This window comes from Pristiophorus japonicus, unplaced genomic scaffold, assembly GCF_044704955.1.
Source record: "Pristiophorus japonicus isolate sPriJap1 unplaced genomic scaffold, sPriJap1.hap1 HAP1_SCAFFOLD_918, whole genome shotgun sequence".
NCBI lineage: Eukaryota > Metazoa > Chordata > Chondrichthyes > Pristiophoridae > Pristiophorus > Pristiophorus japonicus.
The window spans coordinates 116,382-136,714 of NW_027254844.1; the positions used below are offsets into that span (position 1 = coordinate 116,382).

Consider the following 20,333-nt stretch of genomic DNA (forward strand, 5'->3'; position numbering starts at 1 on the left):
CACTCTTTCCCCCTCCCTCACTCTTTCCCCCTCCCTCTCTCTCTCTCTCTCTCTCTCTCTCCCTCCTCCCTCTCTCTCTCTCCCTCCAGGTTCTCTTTCTCTCTCCGCCCCCCCCCCCCCCGGCTCCCACCCCGCAGGTTCTCTCTCCCCTCGTCCCTCTCCCAGGCTCTCTCTCTCTCTCTCTCTTGCCCGCCTGACAGTCTCTCTCGCTGCCCGCCCCTTTCTCTCTCTCTCTTTCTCTCTCTGTCTCTGTTGCTGTTGCTCTCGCTCTCTCTCTCTCTCTCGGTTGCTCGGAGCCCAATGGGAGGAACAGAGTCGGTCAGCGCAGCAAAGGTTCGGGGCCGCACCCGGTTTGGGCATGAGGCTTCGGGGGGGCGGAGTCTCGACAGACGCATGTGCAGAAGGACAGAAAAAACACAGTACAAATAGTCATTCACTTCTTTTAAGACTCTTGGATGCAAGCCATCAGTTCCCGGGGACTTGTCCACCTTTAGTCCCATTATTTTTATGAGTATTACTTCTTTAATGACAGTGATTTAAGTTCCACCCCCCTATAGCCCCTTGATTATCCACTATTGGGATGTTTTTAGTATCGTTTACTGTGATGATTGATACAAAATATTTCTTCAAAATCTGTGCCATTTCCTTGTTCTCCATTATTAATTCCCCAGTCTCATTCTCTGGGAGACCAACATTTACTTTAGCCACTCTTTTCCTTTTTATATAACTGTAGAAACTCTTACTATCTGTTTTTATATTTCTTATTAGTTTACTTTCATAATCTATCTTCCCTGTCTTTATTTTTTTTGTCATTCTTTGCTGGTTTTTAAAAGTTTCCCAATCCTCTGGCCTCCCACTAGACTTGGCCACTTTGAATGCCGTTGTTTTCAGTTTGATACCATCCTTTATTTCCTTAGTTAGCCATGGATGATTATCCCTTCTCTTACAGTCTTTCCTTCTCATTGGAATATATTTTTATTGAGAGTTATGAAATATCTCCTTAAATGTCCGTCATTGCTCATCAACTATCCCATACTTTAATCTATTTTCCCAGTCCACTTTAGCCAACTCTGTCTACATACCTTTGTAGTCTCCTTTATTTAAGCTTAGGGCACTGGTTTGAGATCCAACTTTCTCACCCTCCAACTGAATTTGAAATTCAACCATGCTATGATCACCCTTTCATAAGAACATAAGAAATACGAACAGGAGTAGGCCATACGGCCCCTCGAGTCTGCTCCGCCATTCAATAAGATCATGGCTGATCTGATCATGGACTCAGCTCCACTTCCCAGCCCGCTCCCCATAACCCCTTATTGTTTAAGAAACTGGCTATTTCTATCTTAAATTTATTCAATGTCCCAGCTTCCACAGCTCTCTGAAGCAGTGAATTCCACAGATTTACAACCTTCTGAGATAAGAAATTTCTCCTCATCTCTGTTTTAAATGGGCGGCCCCTTATTCTAAGATCATGCCCTCTAGTTCTAGTCTCCCACATCCGTGGAAACATCCTCTCTGCATCCACCTTGTCAAGCCCCCTCATAATCTTATACGTTTCTTTAAGATCACCTCTCATTCTTCTGAATTCCAATGAGTAAAGACCCAACCATCTCAACCTTTCCTCATAAGTCAACTCCCTCATCCCTGGAATCAACCTAGTGAACCTTCTCTGAACTGCCTCCAAAGCAAGTATATCCTTTCGTAAATATGGAAACCAAAACTGCATGCAGTATTCCAGGTGTGGCCTCACCAATATCTTATATAGCTGTGGCAAGACTTCCCTGCTTTTATACTCCACCCCCTTTCCAATAAAGACCAAGATACCATTGGCCTTCCTGATCACTTGCTGTACCTGCATACTATCCTTTTGTGTTTCATGCACAAGTACCCCCAGCCCCCAGGTCCCGCTGTACTGCAGCACTTTCAATCTTTCTCCATTTACTTGCTCTTTGATTTTTTTTCTGCCAAAGTGCATGACCTCACACTTTCCAACATTATACTCCATCTGCCAAATTTTTGCCCACTTACTTAGCCTGTCTATGTCCTTTTGTAGATTTTTTGTGTCCTCCTCACACATTGCTTTTCCTCCCATCTTTGTATCATCAGCAAACTTGGCTACATTACACTCAGTTCCTTCTTCCAAGTCGTTAATATAGATTGTAAATAGTTGGGGCCCCAGCACTGATCCCTACGGCACCCCACTAGTTACTGGTTGCTGACCAGAGAATGAACCATTTACCCCAACTCTCTGGTTTCTGTTAGTTAGCCAATCCTCTATCCATGCTAATATATCACCCCCAACCCTGTGAACTTTCCTAAAGGATCCTTTACTAGATCATTTATTAAACCTGTCTCATTGCACAGTACCAGATCTAAGATAGCCTGTTCCCTGGTTGGTTCCGCAACATGCTGTTCAAGGAAACTATCCCGGATACACTCTATGAACTCTTCATCAATTGGTTTGCCCAATCAATATGGAGATTAAAATTGCCCATGATTATTGCCGTTCCTTTTTTACAAGCCTCCATTATTTCTTGATTTATACTCTGTCCAACAGTGCAGCTACTGTTAGGGGGGCTATAGACTACGCCCACTAGTGAGTTTTTCCCCTTATTATTCCTTATCTCCCCCCAAACTGATTCTACATCTTGATCTTCTGAGCCAATATCATTTCTCACTAATGCACTGATCCCATCCTTTATTAACGAAGCTACCCCACCTCCTTTTCTTTTCTGTCTATCCTTCCGAATTGCCAAATACCCCGGAATATTTAGTCCCCAGTCTTGGTCACCTTGCAACACGTCTCTGTAATGGCTATCAGGTCATACCCATTTGTATCTATTTGTGCCGTCAACTCATCTATCTTGTTGTGAATGCTACGTGCATTCAGATAAAGTGCTTTTAAATTTGTTTCTTTACCATTTTCCCCTGCTTTGACCCCACTTTCTGATAACCTCCTATGTTTATACATTCTGTCCCTTCCTGTCATGCTCTGGTTATTATTTCCCCCAGTGCTACCCTGCTCTATTGCCTCACTCACCTTATTCTATCCCAGTTAATATTAGGGTAGTTGAAATGCCCTACTATTGCTGCCCTATTGTTTTTGCACTTCTCAGAAATTTGCCTACATATTTGCTCTTTTATCTCGCCGTCTATCAGTGTAACGTGATGTTTGATTTGAGCTTCCTGTCTGTAAATACTCCAAACCAGCGTTGGCACCTTCACTGAAGCATACAAGAGATTGGGCCTTACGTTAAACATCCGTAAGACAAAGGTTCTCTGCCAGCCTGCCCATGTCCCACACTAATGTCCCCTGATTATCAAGATCCATGACGTGACCTTGGACAGCGTGGGCCACTTTCCATAACTTGGGAGCCTTCTGTCAGTGAGGGCAGACAGCGATGAGGAAACCCAACACCACATTCAGTGTGCCAGTGCAGCCTTCGGTTGCCTGAGGAAAAGAGTGTTTTAAGACCAAGATCTCAAATCCGGCACCAAGCTCATGGTGTACAGAGCAGTAGAGATTCTCTCCTTCCTATATGCTTCAAAGGCCTGGACAATGTACAGTAGGCATCTCAAAGCACTGGAGACGTACCATCAACTCCATTGGCAGGAAAGGCGTACCAACGTCAGTGTTCTCTCTCAGTGCCAACATCCCCAGCATCGAGGCCTTGATCACGCTCAATCAACTCCGATGGATGGGCCACATTGTCCGCAGGCCTGATACAAGACTCCTGAAACAAGCACTCTACTCCGAGCTCCGTCACAGGAAGCGAATTCCAGGAGGGCAGAGAAGACACTTCAAGGGCACCCTCAAAGCCTCCTTGAAAAAATGTAACATCCCCTCCGACTCTTGGGAATCCCTGGCCGAAGACCGCTCAAAGTGGAGGAGGAGCATTCGAGAAGGTGCCGAACACTTTGTGTTTCTTCATTGGGAGCACGCAGCAGCCAAGCAGAAACAGCGGAAGGAGAGTGCGGCAACCCACGCACCCCACCCACTCACCCGTCCCTTCAACCACCACCTGCCTCACTTGTGACAGAGACTGTAGATCCCGCATAGGACTCATTAGTCACCTTAGAACTCATATTAATGGGGAAACAAGTCAACCTCCACTCAGGGGGACTGCTTGAGAAGAAGATAAGGCTCAAGGTTTAATACTGCAGTAGTGGGACCAGTGCCCATACAGATAGGGTGATGGATTCACCAATACTACAAGAAAAGGCTCCGGGTTAATACTGCAGGAGTGGGACCAGTACCCGCACTGACAGAGTGAGGGATTCACCAGTGCTACAAGATAAGGCTCAGGGTTAATACGACAGGAATGGGACCAGTACTCGCACTGACAGAGTGAGGGATTCACCAGTGCTACAAGATAAGGCTCAGGGTTAATACGACAGGAGTGGGACCAGTACTCGCACTGACAGAGTGAGGGATTCACCAGTGCTACAAGATAAGGCTCAGGGTTAATCCTATAGGAGTGGGACCAGTACTCGCACTGACAGGGTGAGGGGTTCACAAGTACTAAAAGATAAGGCTCAGTGTTCATACTGTAGGAGTGGGTGGGGCTGTGATGGTCCCCGACCAGCGTGTGCTGAGACGGTCGAACGGCTGCACAGGTTCAAATCAGGAGCAACGTGACCCTGAGGTGCCTAGCGCTCCTTCAACGTAGTGGGAAGGGCTCTGGTGGTGCTGCCAGCTCCAATTGGTGTGATTGGCTGTCAATCCGCTGTGTGCAGCCAATAGACGGTCCAGACTCACTGAGGGTCATTAATTTATGAAGCGATCGGGTTCTGTGGCCACAGTGCGCGTGCTCAGAGCCAGTCCCAGATACCCGAGTCCCCGGATGCGGCGCAGTCTGCTGTAACCAGCGGTTGGACAATGTCATCATCATCGTAGGCAGTCCCTCGAAATCGAGGAAGACTTGCTTCCACTCTGAAAGTGAGTTCTTAGATGACTGAACAGTCCAATATGGGAATTACAGTCCCTGCCACAGGTGGGACAGATAGACGTTGAGGGTAAGGGAGGGTGGGACTGGTTTGCCGCAGGCTCCTTCCGCTGTCTGCACTTATTTTCTCCATGCTCTCGGCGATGAGACTCGAGGTGCTCAGCGCCCTCCCGGATGCACTTCCTCCACTTAGGGCGGTCTTTGGCCAGGGACTCCCAGGTGTCAGTGGGGATGTTGCATTTTATCAGGGAGGCTCTGAGGGTGTCCTTGTAACGTTTCCTCTGCCCACCTGGGGCTTGCTTGCCGTGTAAGAGTTCCGAGTAGAGCGCTTGCTTTGGGAGTCTCGTGTCGGGCATGCGGACGATGTGACCCGCCCAGCGAAGCTGGTGGAGTGTGGTCAGTGCTTCGATGCTGGGGATCATCAAAATCCAGGGCGCGGCCCTGGACAATGTGAGGAACCGGACTGATGGTGGGCGGCTGGAGCCGGGGCAGAGCGCTCAGTGTCCGGGTTAATGGCCGTTCGCTTCTCCGCCCTCTGGGGGTCTCTCGCTCCCCAACACGGCGACACTTCCCTGTGTGAGTCCCTGCACTGAGCCCCAGGCAGTGCCCGGGGGAGGGAGGAGGGAGAGGAGAGGAGGAAGGGGGAGCGGGGGAGCGGGGGGATTGTGGTCCTCCCACCACTGGGGGCGCTGCGCTGAAGCAGTGTCCCTCCAGCGCAGGCGCAGTGCCGCTCCCTGACCCTCCCGCGCAGGCGCAGTGCCGCTCTTGCGGTGAATCCGACTATCCGGTGGGCGGGGTTTACGTGTTGAGCCGGGCGGGGATAGTTTCCCGGGTTACGGAGGCGGGGCCGGTGTGTGGGTGACGGGGAGGACAAAGGGTTGTTGCCCGGGTGACAGGGGCGGGGCCAGTGTGTGAGTGACGGGGAGGACAAAGGGTTATTGCCCGGGTTACGGAGGTGGGGCCGGTGTGTGAGTGACGGGAGGACAAAGGGTTGTTGCCCGGGTTACAGGGGCGGGGCCGGTGTGTGAGTGACAGGAGGACAAAGGGTGGTTGCCCGGGATACAGGGGCGCGGCCGGTGTGTGAGTTACGGGAGGACAAAAGGTGGTTGCCCGGGTTACAGGGGCGGGGTCGAGGCCGGTGTGTGATTGACGGGAGGACAAAGGGTGGTTGCCCGGGTTACAGGGGCGGGGCCGGTGTGTGAGTGACGGGAGGACAAAGGGTTGTTGCCCGGGTTACGGAGGTGGGGCCGGTGTGTGAGTGACGGGAGGACACAGGATGGTTGCCCGGGTTACAGGGGCGGGGCTCTGAGCTGGTCCGCTCTCCAGATGTGGCGGATACTCCGACAGGAAGTGAGAGGGAATTGGATCTTCATTGTTGGCTCTTCAGACACAGAGAGAGCCCCAGACAGTGGGAGGTAGAAACTTGTTGTTAATCAGTGCAATTAAAACAGGGCAACACTCCAGGAAAGTTGCTGAGTTCTCTGAGCTGAATATATTGCCTGTCCCGTGCAAACTGTGTCCTGGATGGGCTTCAGCCAAGTGTGTAACGGAATGGGCAGTGATTACAGACAGTGGAGAAAGTCCCCAACATGTGAGCTACCCCAGGAAATGCGGGGCTGCTATACGAGGAGTCTCAGACTGCGGACTGGGGAAATAGTTTTATTTCAATGTTTTGTTTTTACCAGTAACTCCAGGGTAGGGTTATGTCCCATTCCACTTCACACCGTCAATATTGTTCTCATTTTCTGCCCTGCCAGAATTAGATCTCCCGGTGAATGGAGGAGCGATTCAGGAAGGTCCACAGCTGGAATTCAACAGGGATTGCAGACTGTGCAACATCAGCAAGTAAACCAGCACAGGATTGTGAGAGCACCATCCCCAGAGAACACTTCTGATTCACAGCTTCCATAGATCGATTGGGGGAAAAGGTAAGAGAAAGTCCCATTGACTCAGATACACACTGGTCCTGAAGATGGACTGGGAGAAAGGTCAGAGAGAGTCCCATTGACTCAGATACACACTGGTCCTGGGGGACTTGGGAGAAAGGTCAGAGAGAGTCCCATTGACTCAGATACACACTGGTCCTGAAGATGGACTGGGAGAAAGGTCAGAGAGAGTCCCATTGACTCAGATACACACTGGTCCTGGGGGACTGGGGAGAAAGGTCAGAGAGAGTCCCATTGACTCAGATACACAATGGTCCTGGGGATAGACTGGGGAGAAAGGTCAGAGAGAGTCCCATTGACTCAGATACACACTGGTCCTGGGGGACTGGGGAAAAAGGTCAGAGAGAGTCCCATTGACTCAGATACGCACCGGTTCTGGGGAACTGGGGAGAAAGGTCAGAGAGAGTCCCATTGACTCAGATACACACTGGTCCTGGGGGACTTGGGAGAAAGGTCAGAGAGAGTCCCATTGACTCAGATACACACTGGTCCTGAAGATGGACTGGGAGAAAGGTCAGAGAGAGTCCCATTGACTCAGATACACACTGGTCCTGGGGGACTGGGGAAAAAGGTCAGAGAGAGTCCCATTGACTCAGATACGCACCGGTTCTGGGGAACTGGGGAGAAAGGTCAGAGAGAGTCCCATTGACTCAGATACACACTGGTCCTGAAGATGGACTGGGAGAAAGGTCAGAGAGAGTCCCATTGACTCAGATACACACTGGTCCTGAAGATGGACTGGGAGAAAGGTCAGAGAGAGTCCCATTGACTCAGATACACACTGGTCCTGGGGATGGACTGGGGAGAAAGGTCAGAGAGAGTCCCATTGACTCAGATACACACTGGTTCTGGGGGACTGGGGAGAAAGGTCAGAGAGAGTCCCATTGACTCAGATACGCACTGGTTCTGGGGAACTGGGGAGAAAGGTGAGACAGAGTCCCATTGACTCAGATACACACTGGTCCTTGCAATAAATGCCAACATTCCATTTGTATTTCTGATTAATTGCTGCACCCGCAGGCTCACTATTTGTGTTTCCTGAACAAGGACTTTCAGGTCCCAATGTACTTTTTAAAAAATTCATTCACAGGATGTGGGCATTGCTGGCAAGGTCAGCATAGTGCCCATCCCGAATTACCCCTTGAGAAAATGGTGGTGAGCCACCTTCTTGAACCACCGCAGTCTATGTGGTGATGGTACTCCCGCAGGGAGGTAGTTCTAGGTTTTTGACCCAGCGATGATGAAGGAACGGCAATATGCTTCCAAATCAGGATGGTGTGTGACTTGGAGGGGAACGTGGAGGTGGTGGTGTTCCCATGTGCTTGCTGCGAGGTGGTAGAGGTCGCAGGTTTGGGAGGTGCTGCCGAAGAAGCCTTGGCGAGTTGCTGCAGTGCATCTTGTAGATGGTACACACTGCAGCCACGGTACGCCGGTGGTGGAGGGAGTGAATGTTTAAGCTGGTGGATGAGGTGCCAATCAAACGGACTGCTTTGTCCTGGATGGTGCCGAGCTTCTTGAGTGTTGTTGGAGCTGCACTCATCCAGGCGGTTGACAGTGTCAAAGGCCATTGTAAGGTTAAAGAAGGCCATGTACTGTTGATGCTGTTCCCTGCATCTTCACTGACACGTACAAGAGCTCGGGCTTTACACTAAACATCCGTAAGACACAGCTCCTCCACCAACCTGACCCTGTCACACAGCACTGTCCCCCAGTCATCAAGATCCACGGCGTGATGGGGAAATTGATGGGATTGAAGGCCGATAAATCCCCAGGGCATGATGGACTGCATCCCAGAGTACTTAAGGAGGTGGCCTTGGAAATAGCGGATGCATTGACAGTCATTTTACAACATTCCATTAACTCTGGATCAGTTCCTATCGAGTGGAGGGTAGCCAATGTAACCCCACTTTTTAAAAAAAAGGAGGGAGAGAGAAAACAGGGAATTATAGACCGGTCAGCCTGACCTAAGTAGTGGGTAAAATGATGGAATCAATTATTAAGGATGTCATAGCAGCGCATTTGGAAAAAGGTGACATTATAGGTCCAAGTCAGCATGGATTTGTGAAAGGGAAATCATGCTTGACAAATCTTCTGGAATTTTTTGAGGATGTTTCCAGTAGAGTGGACAAGGGAGAACCAGTTGATGTGGTGTAATTGGACTTTCAGAAGGCTTTCGACAAGGTCCCACACAAGAGATTAATGTGCAAAGTTAAAGCACATGGGATTGGGGGTAGAGTGCTGACATGGATTGAGAACTGGTTGTCAGACAGGAAGCAAAGAGTAGGAGTAAATGGGGACTTTTCAGAATGGCAGGCAGTGACTAATGGGGTACCGCAAGGTTCTGTGCTGGGGCCCCAGCTGTTTACTCTGTACATTAATGATTTAGATGAGGGGATTAAATGTAGTATCTCCAAATTTGCAGATGATAGTAAGTTGGGTGGCAGTGTGAGCTGCGAGGAGGAGGCTATGAGACTGCAGAGTGACTTGGATAGGTTAGGTGAGTGGGCAAATACATGGCAGATGAAGTATAATGTGGATAAATGTGAGGTTATCCACTTTGGTGATAAAAACAGAGAGACAGACTATTATCTGAATGGTGACAGATTAGGAAAAGGAGAGGTGCAACAAGACCTGGGTGTCATGGTACATCAGTCATTGAAGGTTGGCATGCAGGTACAACAGGCGGTTAAGAAAGCAAATGGCATGTTGACCTTCATAGCGAGGGGATTTGAGTACAGGGACAGGGAGGTGTTGCTACAGTTGTACAGGGCCTTGGTGAGGCCACACCTGGAGTATTGTGTACAGTTTTGGTCTCCTAACTTGAGGAAGGACATTCTTGCTATTGAGGGAGTGCAGCGAAGGTTCACCAGACTGATTCCGGGATGGTGGGACTGACCTATCAAGAAAGACTGGATCAACTGGGCTTGTATTCACTGGAGTTCAGAAGAATGAGAGGGGACCTCATAGAAACGTTTAAAATTCTGACGGGTTTAGACAGGTTCGATGCAGGAAGAATGTTCCCAATGTTGGGGAAGTCCAGAACCAGGGGTCACAGTCTAAGGATAAGGGGTAAGCCATTTAGGACCGAGATGAGGAGAAACTTCTTCACCCAGAGAGTGGTGAACCTGTGGAATTCTCTACCACAGAAAGTTGTTGAGGCCAATTCGCTAAATATATTCAAAAGGGAGTTAGATGAAGTCCTTACTACGAGGGGGATCAAGGGGTATGGTGAGAAAGCAGGAATGGGGTACTGAAGTTGCATGTTCAGCCATGAACTCATTGAATGGCGGTGCAGGCTAGAAGGGCCGAATGGCCTGCTCCTGCACCTATTTTCTATGTTTCTATGTTTCTATGTGACCCTGGACTACGTGGACCACTTTCCACAACCTCGGGAGCCTATTATCAGCAAGGGCAGACATCGACGACGAGGTTCAACACCGCCTCCAGTGCGCCAGCGCAGCCTTCGGCCGCCTGAGGAAAAGAGTGTCAGAAGACCAGGCCCTCAAATCTGCCACAAAGCTCATGGTCTACAGGGCTGTAGTGATATACGCCCTCCTGTATAGCTCAGAGACGTGGACCATATACAGTAGACACCTCAAATCGCTGGAGAAATACCACCAACGATGTCTCTGCAAGATCCTGCAAATCCCCTGCGAGGACAGATGCACCAACGTTAGCGTCCTCGATCAGGCCAACATCCCCACCTTGGAAGCACTGACCACACTCGACCAGCTCACTTGGGCAGGCCACATTGTTTGCATGCCTGACACAAGACTCCCAAAGCAAGTGCTCTACTCGGAACTCCTACACGGCAAGCGAGCCCACGGTGGGCAGAGGAAATGTTTCAAGGACACCCTCAAAGCCTCTTTGATGAAATGCAACATCCCCACTGACACCTGGGAGTCCCTGGCCAAAGACGGCCCTAAGTGGAGGAAGTGCACCCGGGAGGGCGCTGAGCACCTTGAATCTCGTCGCCGAGAGCCTGCAGAAAACAAGCGCAGGCAGCGGAAGGAGTGTGCGGCAAACCAGTCCCACCCACCCTTTCCTTTAACGACTGTCTGTCCCACCTGTGACAGAGACTGTAATTCCCGTGTTGGACTGTTCAGTCACCGAAGAACTCACTTTTAGAGTGGAAGCAAGTCTTCCTCGATTTCATAGGGACTGCCTATGATGATGACGACTCATCCAGGCAAGTGGAGAGTATTCGATCACACTCTTGACTTGTGCCTTGTAGATGGTGGAAAGGCTTTGGGGAGTCAGGAGGTGAGACACTTGCTGCAGAATACCCAGCCTCTGACCTGCTCTTGTTGCCACAGTGGCTGGTCCAGTTAAGTTTCTGGTCAATGGTGACCCCCAGGATGTTGATGGTAGGGGATTCGGCGATGGTAATGTCATTGAATGCTAAAGGACGGTGGTTAGACTCTCGCTTGTTGGATATTGTCATTGCCTGACACTTGTGTGGCGCGACTGTTACTTGCCAGTTATCAGCCCAAGCCTGAATGTTGTCCAGGTCTTGCTGTATGCGGGCATGGGCTGCTGCATTATCTGAGGAGTTGCGAATGGAACTGAACACTCTGCAGTCATCAGCGAACAGCCCCACTTCTGACCTTATGATGGAAGGAAGGTCATTGATGAAACAACTGAAGATGGTTGGGCCGAGGACACTGCCCTGAGGAACTCCTGCAGCGATGTCCTGGGGCTGTGATGATTGACCTCCAACCACCACAACTATCTTCCTTTGTGCTAGGTATGACTCCAGCCAGTGGAGAATGTTTCCCCTGATTCCCATTGACGTCAGTTTTGCTAGAGCTCCTTGATGCTGCACTCGGTCAAATGCTGCCTTGATGTTGAGGGAAGTCACTCTCACCTCTTGAATTCAGCTCTTTTGTCCATGTTTGGACCAAGGTTGTAATGAGGTCTGGAGCCGAGTGCTCCTGGCGGAACCCAAACTGGGTATCGGTGAGCAGGTTATTGACGAGTAAGTGCCGCTTGATAGCACTGTTGGCGACACCTTCCGTCACTTTGCTGATGATTGAGAATAGCCTGATGGGGCGGTAATTGGCCAGATTGGATTTGTCCTGCTTTTTGTGGACAGGACATACCTGGGCAGTTTTCCACATTGTCGGATAGATGCCAGTGTTGTAGCTGTACTGGAATAGCTTGGCTCAAGGCACGGCTAGTTCTGGAGCACAAGTCTTTCAGCCCAACAACCGGGATGTTGTTGGGGCCCTTTGTAATCTTCATTTAAGTAATAAATTGCTTTTTTATTTTCCTGCCAAAGTGGATAATCTCACACTTTCCCACATTCTACTCCATCTGCCAAATGTTTGCCCACTCACTTAGCCTGTCTATGTCCCTTTGCAGATCGTTTATGTCCTCCTCACAACTTGCTTTCCCAATCTTTGTAACATCAGCAAACTTGGCTACATTTCACTCGGTCCCTTCATCCAAATCATTACATTAACAGTTACAGATTTAGACGGTTTTAGACAAACAGATTTTCAGTGGTGACGGGGTCTGTTTCTAGCAATGACTATTTTATCGATGATCTTCTGTAGATGAGGCGCTGTTTAATGTTCTGTACAGCTGGAGTTAACGGTGCCCTCAGTTAATCCGCAGTGTCAGGTCTGGTGGTGTAAAACAGCCATTACTGGAATCGCAGCTTCATGATGAGAAAAACTGGCTGAATGTTTAGGGTTAATGTTCTTCACTAAACGCAGAACATGTGCTGGTGGTTTTGTTATTTCCGTTTCAGTTATTCTCGGTGAGCGATTTCCTCTATTGCCAGGGTAACAATCTGTCAGATCTCAGCACAAGAGGCGTTGGCTCCAGTTTATATCTGAAAGCCAGTGAAACATTCTGTGTAAACTCCTGTCTGTGTGTTCAGATGTCCAGGGACATCTGCAGGACACCTGGAATAATTTCAGTACAATGTTAATAGCAGTAACATAAGATTATAAAGCAGTTGTTTGTGAGCACTAGTTTATAAAGATAAACTTAATTCGTAAGAATACTTTGTGCCATGGTTTAATAGCACTTCTAATATTCATAAAGCCTGTTTCAATACCTTTTTAATAGAGAATATTGCACCACGTTTCTGTAAATGTTCGAACATTTGCACATGTCCGCCTGCCATTCTGGCCTCTTCCTACCAATGCAGTGACAGCACTTTCCAGCCCATCTGTGTAAGTTTGAGAATCATAGAAATTTACAGCACAGAAGGAGGCCATTTGGCCCATCGTGTCCGTGCTGACCAACAAAGAATCCCACTTTACAGCTCTTGCTCCGTAGCCCTGTAGGTTCTGGCACTAGTGCATATCCAGGTACTTTTTAAATGTGGCGAGGGTTTCTGCCTCTTTCAAGCAGTGAGCTCCAGACCCCTACGACCCTCCTGGGTGGAAGAAATTCCCCACAAATCCCCTCTAACCTTCCTACCAATTACTTTTAATCTATGCCCCTGGTTGTTGACCCCTCTGCTGAGGGACTTAGGTCATTCCTATCCACTCTATCTAGGCTCCTCATAATTTTATACATAGAAACATAGAAAATAGGTGCAGGAGTAGGCCATTTGGCCCTTTGAGCCTGCACCACCATTCGATAAGATCATGGCTGATCATTCCCTCAGTATCCCTTTCCTGCTTTCTCTCCATACCACTTGATCCCTCAATCTAACTCCCTCTTGAATATATCCAATGAACTGGCATCAACAACTCTCTGCGGCAGGGAATTCCACAGGTTAATAACTCTCTGAGTGAAGAAGTTTCTCCTCATCTCAGTCCTAAATGGCCTACCCCTTATCGTAAGACTGTGTCCCCTGGTTCTGGACTTCCCCAACATCGGGAACAATCTACCTGCATCTAACCTGTCCAGTCCTGTCAGAACCTTGTATGTTTCTATGAGATCGCCTCTCATCCTTTTAAACTCCAGTGAATAAAGGCCCAGTTGATCCAGTCTCTCTTCATATGTCAGTCCGACCATCCCAGGAATCAGTCTGGTGAACCTTCGCTGCACTCCCTCAATAGCAAGAACATCTTTCCTCAGATTAGGAGACCAAAACTGAATACAATATTTCAGGTGAGGCCTCACCAAGGCCCTGTACAACTGCAGTAAGACTTCCCTGCTCCTATACTCAAATCCCCGAGCTATGAAGGCCAACATACCATTTGCCTTCTTCACCGCCTGCTGTACCTGCATGCCAACTTTCAATGACTGATGTACCATGACACCCAGGTCTCGTTGCACCATCCCTTTTCCTAATCTGCCACCATTCAGATAATATTCTGCCTTCATGTTTTTGCCACCAAAGTGGATAACCTCACATTTATCTACATTATACTGCACCTGCCATGCATTTGCCCACTCACCTAACCTGTCTAAGTCACCCTGCAGCCTCTTAGCATCCCCCTCACAGCTCACACCGCCACCCAGTTTAGTGTCATCTGCAAACTTGGAGATATTACACTCAATTCCTTCATCCAAATCATTGATGTATATTGTAAAGAGCTGAGGTCCCAGCACTGAGCCCTGCGGCACTCCACTAGTCACTGCCTATCATTCTGAAACGGACCAGTTTATCCCGAATCTCTGCTTCCTGTCAGCCAACCAGTTCTCTATCCACATCAGTATATTACCCTCAATACCATGTGCTTTGATTTTGCACACCAATCTCTTGTGTGGGACCTTGTCAAAAGCCTTTTGAAAGTCCAAATACACGACATCCACTGGTTCTCCCTTGTCCACTTTACTAGTTACATCCTCAAAAAATTCTAGAAGATTTGTCAAGCATGATTTCCCCTTCATAATCCATGCTGACTTGGACCGATATTGTCACTGCTTTCCAAATGCGCTGCTATTTCATCCTTAATAATTGATTCCAACATTTTCCCCACTACTGATGTCAGGCTAACCGGTCTATAATTACCCGCTTTCTCTCCCCCTCCCTTTTTAAAAAGTGGTGTTACATTAGCTACCCTCCAGTCCATGGGAACTGATCCCGAGTCGATAGACAGTTGGAAAATGATCACCAATGCATCCACTATTTCTAGGGCCACTTTCCTAAGTACTCTGGGATGCAGACTATCAGGCCCCGGGGATTTATCGGCCTTCAATCCCATCAATTTCCCTAACACAATTTCCTGCCTAATAAGGATATCCTTCAGTTCCTCCATCTCACTAGACCCTCGGTTTTCTAGTACTTTCGGAAGGTTATTTGTGTTTTCCTTCATGAAGACAGAACCAAAGTATTTGTTCAATAGGTCTGCCATTTCTTTGTTCCCCATTATAAATTCACCTGAATCCGACTGCAAGGGACCTACGTTTGTCTTCACTAATCTTGTTCTCTTCACATATCTATAGAAGCTTTTGCAGTCAGTTTTTATGTTCCCAGCAAGCTTCTTCTCATACTCTATTTTCCCCCTCCTAATTAAAACCTTTGTCCTCCTCTGCTGAATTCTAAATTTCTCCCAGTCCTCAGGTTTGTTGCTTTTTCTGGCCAATTTATATGTCTCTTCCTTGGATTTAACACAATCCTTAATTTCCCTTGTTAGCCACAGTTGAGCCACCTTCCCCGTTTTATTTTTACTCCAGGCAGGGATGTACAATTGCTGAAGGTCATCCATGTGATCTTTAAATGTTTGCCATTGCCTATCCACCGTCAACCCTTTAAGTATCCTTTGCCAGTCTATTCTAGCCAACTCATGTCTCATACCATCGAAGTTATCTTTCCTTAATTTCAGGACCCTAGTTTCTGAATTAATTGTGTCACTCTCCATCCTAATAAAGAATTCTACCAAGCTATGGTCACTCTTCCCCAAGGGGTCTCGCACAACAAGATTGCTAATTAGTCCTTTCTCATTACACATCACCCAGTCTAGGATGGCCAGCTCCCTGGTTAGTTCCTTGACATATTGGTCTTCTTAACCATCCCTAATACACTCCAGGAAATCCTCCTCCACCACATTGCTACCAGTTTGGTTAGCCCAATCAATATGTAGATTAAAGTCACCCATGATAACTGCTGCACCTTTATTGCATGAATCCCTTATTTCTTATTTGATGCTGTCCCCAACCTCACTACTACTGTTTGGTGGTCTTTACACAACTCCCACCAGCATTTTCTGCTCCTTGGTATTCCGCAGCTCCAACCATACTGATTCCACATCATCCAGGCTAATGTCCTTTCTTACTATTGCATTAATTTCCTCTTTAACCAGCAATGCCACCCCACCTCCTTTTCCTTTCTGTCTATACTTCCTAAATGCTGAATACCCCTGGATGTTGAGTTCCCAGCCTTGGTCATCCTGGGGCCATGTCCCCGTGATGCCAATTACATCATATCCGTTAACTGCTATCTGCGCAGTTAATTCGTCCACCTTATTTCGAATACTCCTCGCATTGAGGCACAGAAACTTCAGGCTTGTCTTTCTAACGCACTTTGCCCCTTTAGAATTTTGCTGTAATGTGGCCCTTTTTGGTTTTTGCCTTGGGTTTCTCTGCCCTCCACTTTTACTTTTCTTCTTTCTATCTTTTGCTTCTGCCCCCAGTCTACTTCCCTCTGTCTCCCTGCATAGGTTCCAAACCCCCTGCCATATTAGTTTAACTCCTCCCCAATAGCACTCGCAAACACTACCTCCCTGTGTGCAGTCTCATCTGTGTTAGAAACACAATAACTGGCGACGAGTATATGAAGCCAATGCAAAGATGCAGCAAACTGTGGGCATCCTGGAGAAGTTCTCGGAGGGTGAGGACTGGGAAGCCTATGTCGAATGGCTAGACCAGTACTTTGTAGCCAACGAGCTGGACGGAGAAGGAAGCGCTGCAAAAAGGAGAGCGGTCCTCCTCACGGTCTGCGGGACACCTACCTACAGCCTCGAAGAATCTTCTGGCTCCGGTGAAACCCACAGATAAGTCATATGAGGAGCTGTGTAACTGGTTTGGGAGCATCTTAACCCGAGGGAGAGCGCGCTGATGGCGAGGTATTGGTTCTACATGTGCCAGCGATCTGAAGGTTAGGAAGTGGCGAGCTACGTCGCCGAGCTAAGGCGACTTGCAAGACAATGTGAGTTTGAGGCTACCTGGAGCAAATGCTCAGAGACTTTTTTGTACTTGCCACAAGACCATTGTACGAAAACTTTTGACTGTAGAGACACCGACCCTCAGTAAGGCCATTGCAATAGCACAGGCGTTTATATCCACCAGTGATAACACCAAACAAATCTCTCAGCACACAAGTGCTAGCAATGTTCATAAATTAACTGGAACTGTGTTTGCGAGCAGAAATGTACAGGGCAGAAACCACGAGTCTGCAACTACCTGCAGGCCTCAGGTGACCCAGATGAATCAGAGTCCGCAACAAAGGATGAGTGCAAGGCAATCCACACCTTGTTGGCATTGTGGAGGCTTCCATTCAGCCTATTCATGCCGCTTCAAAGGGTATGTTTGCAAGAGCTGTGGAATAATGGGGCACCTCCAACGAGCTTGCAGATGAGCTGCAAGCTCTGCAAAACTTGCTAACCACCATGTGGCAGAGGAAGATCGGTCCATGGTGGATCAAAGCAATTTCGAGCCTCAGAGAGAGGAGGCAGATGCTGAAGTACACAGGGTGCACACATTTTCGACGAAATGTCCAACCATAATGCTAAATGTAAAATTAAATGACTTACCCGTAGCCATGGAACTGGACACTGACACTAGCCAATCCATAATGTAAAAAGATGTTTGAGAGACTGTGGTGCAACAAGGTACTCAGACTAGCCCTGAGCCCCATTCACACGAAACTGAGAACGTACACCAAAGAGCTTATCACTGGCTTAAAATTCAAATTCCCTCACAGTACAGGAGGAGCATAACACGTGTCCGAGCTGTCCTGCCATGATTTAACCCCTAGATAAGCTTAATTTGGCAATAACAAGGCTAAAAGGTTACTTACTGATATAGAAAAGAAAAAGAAAAAGTATTTGACAATCACTTACCCCCTTGGCTGTGACGTCACCTTTCGATTTTTTTCTACTTCTTTTTGCTTTCTCACCCTGCTGCAGCTGCACCAGCATGCCTCTCCGATCTCGTGTTGGCCTTTTTATAGGCCTCGGACGCTGCCCCGGACTCCCGCCTCCTCGACTGCCTCTCCGATCACCTGCTGGGCCTTTTTATAGGCCTCGGATGCTGCCCCGGACTCCCGCCTCCTCGACTGCCTCTCCGATCACCTGCTGGGCCTTTTTATAGGCCTCGGACGCTGCCCCGGACCCTCGCCTCCTCGACTGCCTCTCCGATCACCTGCTGGGCCTTTTTATAGGCCTCGGACGCTGCCCCGGACTTTCGCCTCCTCGACTGCCTCTCCGATCACCTGCTGGGCCTTTTTATAGGCCTCGGACGCTGCCCCGGACTTTCGCCTCCTCGACTGCCTCTCCGATCTCCTGCTGGGCCTTTTTATAGGCCTCGGACGCTGCCTCGGACTTTCGCCTCCTCGACTGCCTCTCCGATCACCTGCTGGGCCTTTTTATAGGCCTCGGACGCTGCCCCGGACTTTCGCCTCCTCGACTGCCTCTCCGATCACCTGCTGGGCCTTTTTATAGGCCTCGGACGCTGCCCCGGACTCTCGCCTCCTCGACTGCCTCTCCGATCTCCTGCTGGGCCTTTTTATAGGCCTCGGACGCTGCCCCGGACTTTCGCCTCCTCGACTGCCTCTCCGATCTCCTGCTGGGCCTTTTTATAGGCCTCGGACGCTGCCCCGGACTCTCGCCTCCTCGACTGCCTCTCCGATCACCTGCTGGGCCTTTTTATAGGCCTCGGACGCTGCCCCGGACTTTCGCCTCCTCGACTGCCTCTCCGATCTGCTGGGCCTTTTTATAGGCCTCGGACGCTGCCCTGGACTCTCACCTCCTCGACTGCCTCTCCGATCTCCTGCTGGGCCTTTTTATAGGCCTCGGACGCTGCCCCGGACTTTCGCCTCCTCGACTGCCTCTCCGATCACCTGCTGGGCCTTTTTATAGGCCTCGGACGCTGCCCCGGACTTTCGCCTCCTCGACTGCCTCTCCGATCACCTGCTGGGCCTTTTTATAGGCCTCGGACGTTGCCCCGGACTTTCGCCTCCTCGACTGCCTCTCCGATCACCTGCTGAGCCTTTTTATAGGCCTCGGACGCTGCCCCGGACTCTCGCCTCCTCGACTGCCTCTCCGATCTCCTGCTGGGCCTTCAATAATGTCTTCCCTTGGCTCCTCTGTTCCAATGAAAACAACCCCAGCCTATCCAATCTTTCCTCATAGCTAAAATTCTCCAGCCCAGGCACATCCTCGTAAATCTCCTCTGTACCCGCTCCAGTGCAATCACATATTTCCTGTAATGCGATAACCAGAACTGCACACTGTCATGTATCTTACATTATTATATATAACTGTATCCTAACATGCTATACATGACTGTAATAAGATATGACCTGTAACCACCAGCATACCTTACCACCAGGGGTGCACTTGCAAGAGACAGGTATATAAAGACAGGTCTCGGGCAAGTGCAGCATTCCAGAGCTGTGAAATAAAGGTGCAGGTCCAGAGTGACCTTGACTTCACTACATGCCTCGTGTGAATCTGTACTGAGGGGACAGGATTTTACACACACAGTACTCCAGCTGTGGCCTAACTAGTGGTTTTTAAAGTTCAAGCATAACTTCAGAGCTCATGCATTCTATGTCTCTGTGCTGTGTGACCCTGGAGTGTAACATTAACACGGCCATGGACCGGTTGGACCCAATGCTCTGTCTCTGTGCTGTGTGACCCTGGAGTGTAGCATTATCACAGGCATGGACCGGTTGTACCCAATGCTCTGTGTCTGTGCTGTGTGACCCTGGAGTCGCGGCAGAGTCACACAGTGTCATTAATTCACGCAGCAGACACCGGTGTGGCCTCAGTGCGCATGTTCAGTCCCGCCCGGTCACGGGATAGAAACATAGAAAATAGGTGCAGAAGTAGGCAATTTGGCCCTTCGAGCTTGCACCACCATTCAATATGATCATGGCTGATCATGCAACTTCAGTACCCCATTCCTGCTTTCTCTCCATACCCCTTGATTCCTTTAGCTGTAAGGGCCACATCTAACTCCCTCATGAATATATCCAATGAACTGGCGTCAACAACTTTCTGTGGTAGAGAATTCCACAGGTTCACAATTCTCTGAGTGAAGAAGTTTCTCCTCATCTCAGTCCTAAATGGCCTACCCCTTATCGTAAGACTGTGTCCCCTGGTTCTGGACTTCCCCAACATCGGGAACAATCTACCCACATCTAACCTGTCCAGTCCAGTCAGAATCTTGTATGTTTCTATGAGATCCCCTCTCATCCTTCTAAACTCCAGTGTATAAAGGCCCAGTTGATCCAGTCTCTCTTCATATGTCAGTCCGACCATCCCAGGAATCAGTCTGGTGAACCTTCGCTGCACTCCCTCAATAGCAA

The 20,333-nt window shown here is 49.0% G+C and overlaps 1 long non-coding RNA gene across 1 annotated transcript; it reads left to right on the forward strand.

Moving 5' to 3' along the window:
* The first annotated feature begins 6,265 nt into the window (after positions 1-6,265).
* On the forward strand, positions 6,266-19,444 carry LOC139257849 (uncharacterized). Its single transcript, XR_011592328.1, has 3 exons — positions 6,266-6,361; positions 6,704-6,874; positions 17,929-19,444. It is a non-coding gene; the product is annotated as an uncharacterized lncRNA (long non-coding RNA).
* Positions 19,445-20,333: the final 889 nt, after the last annotated feature.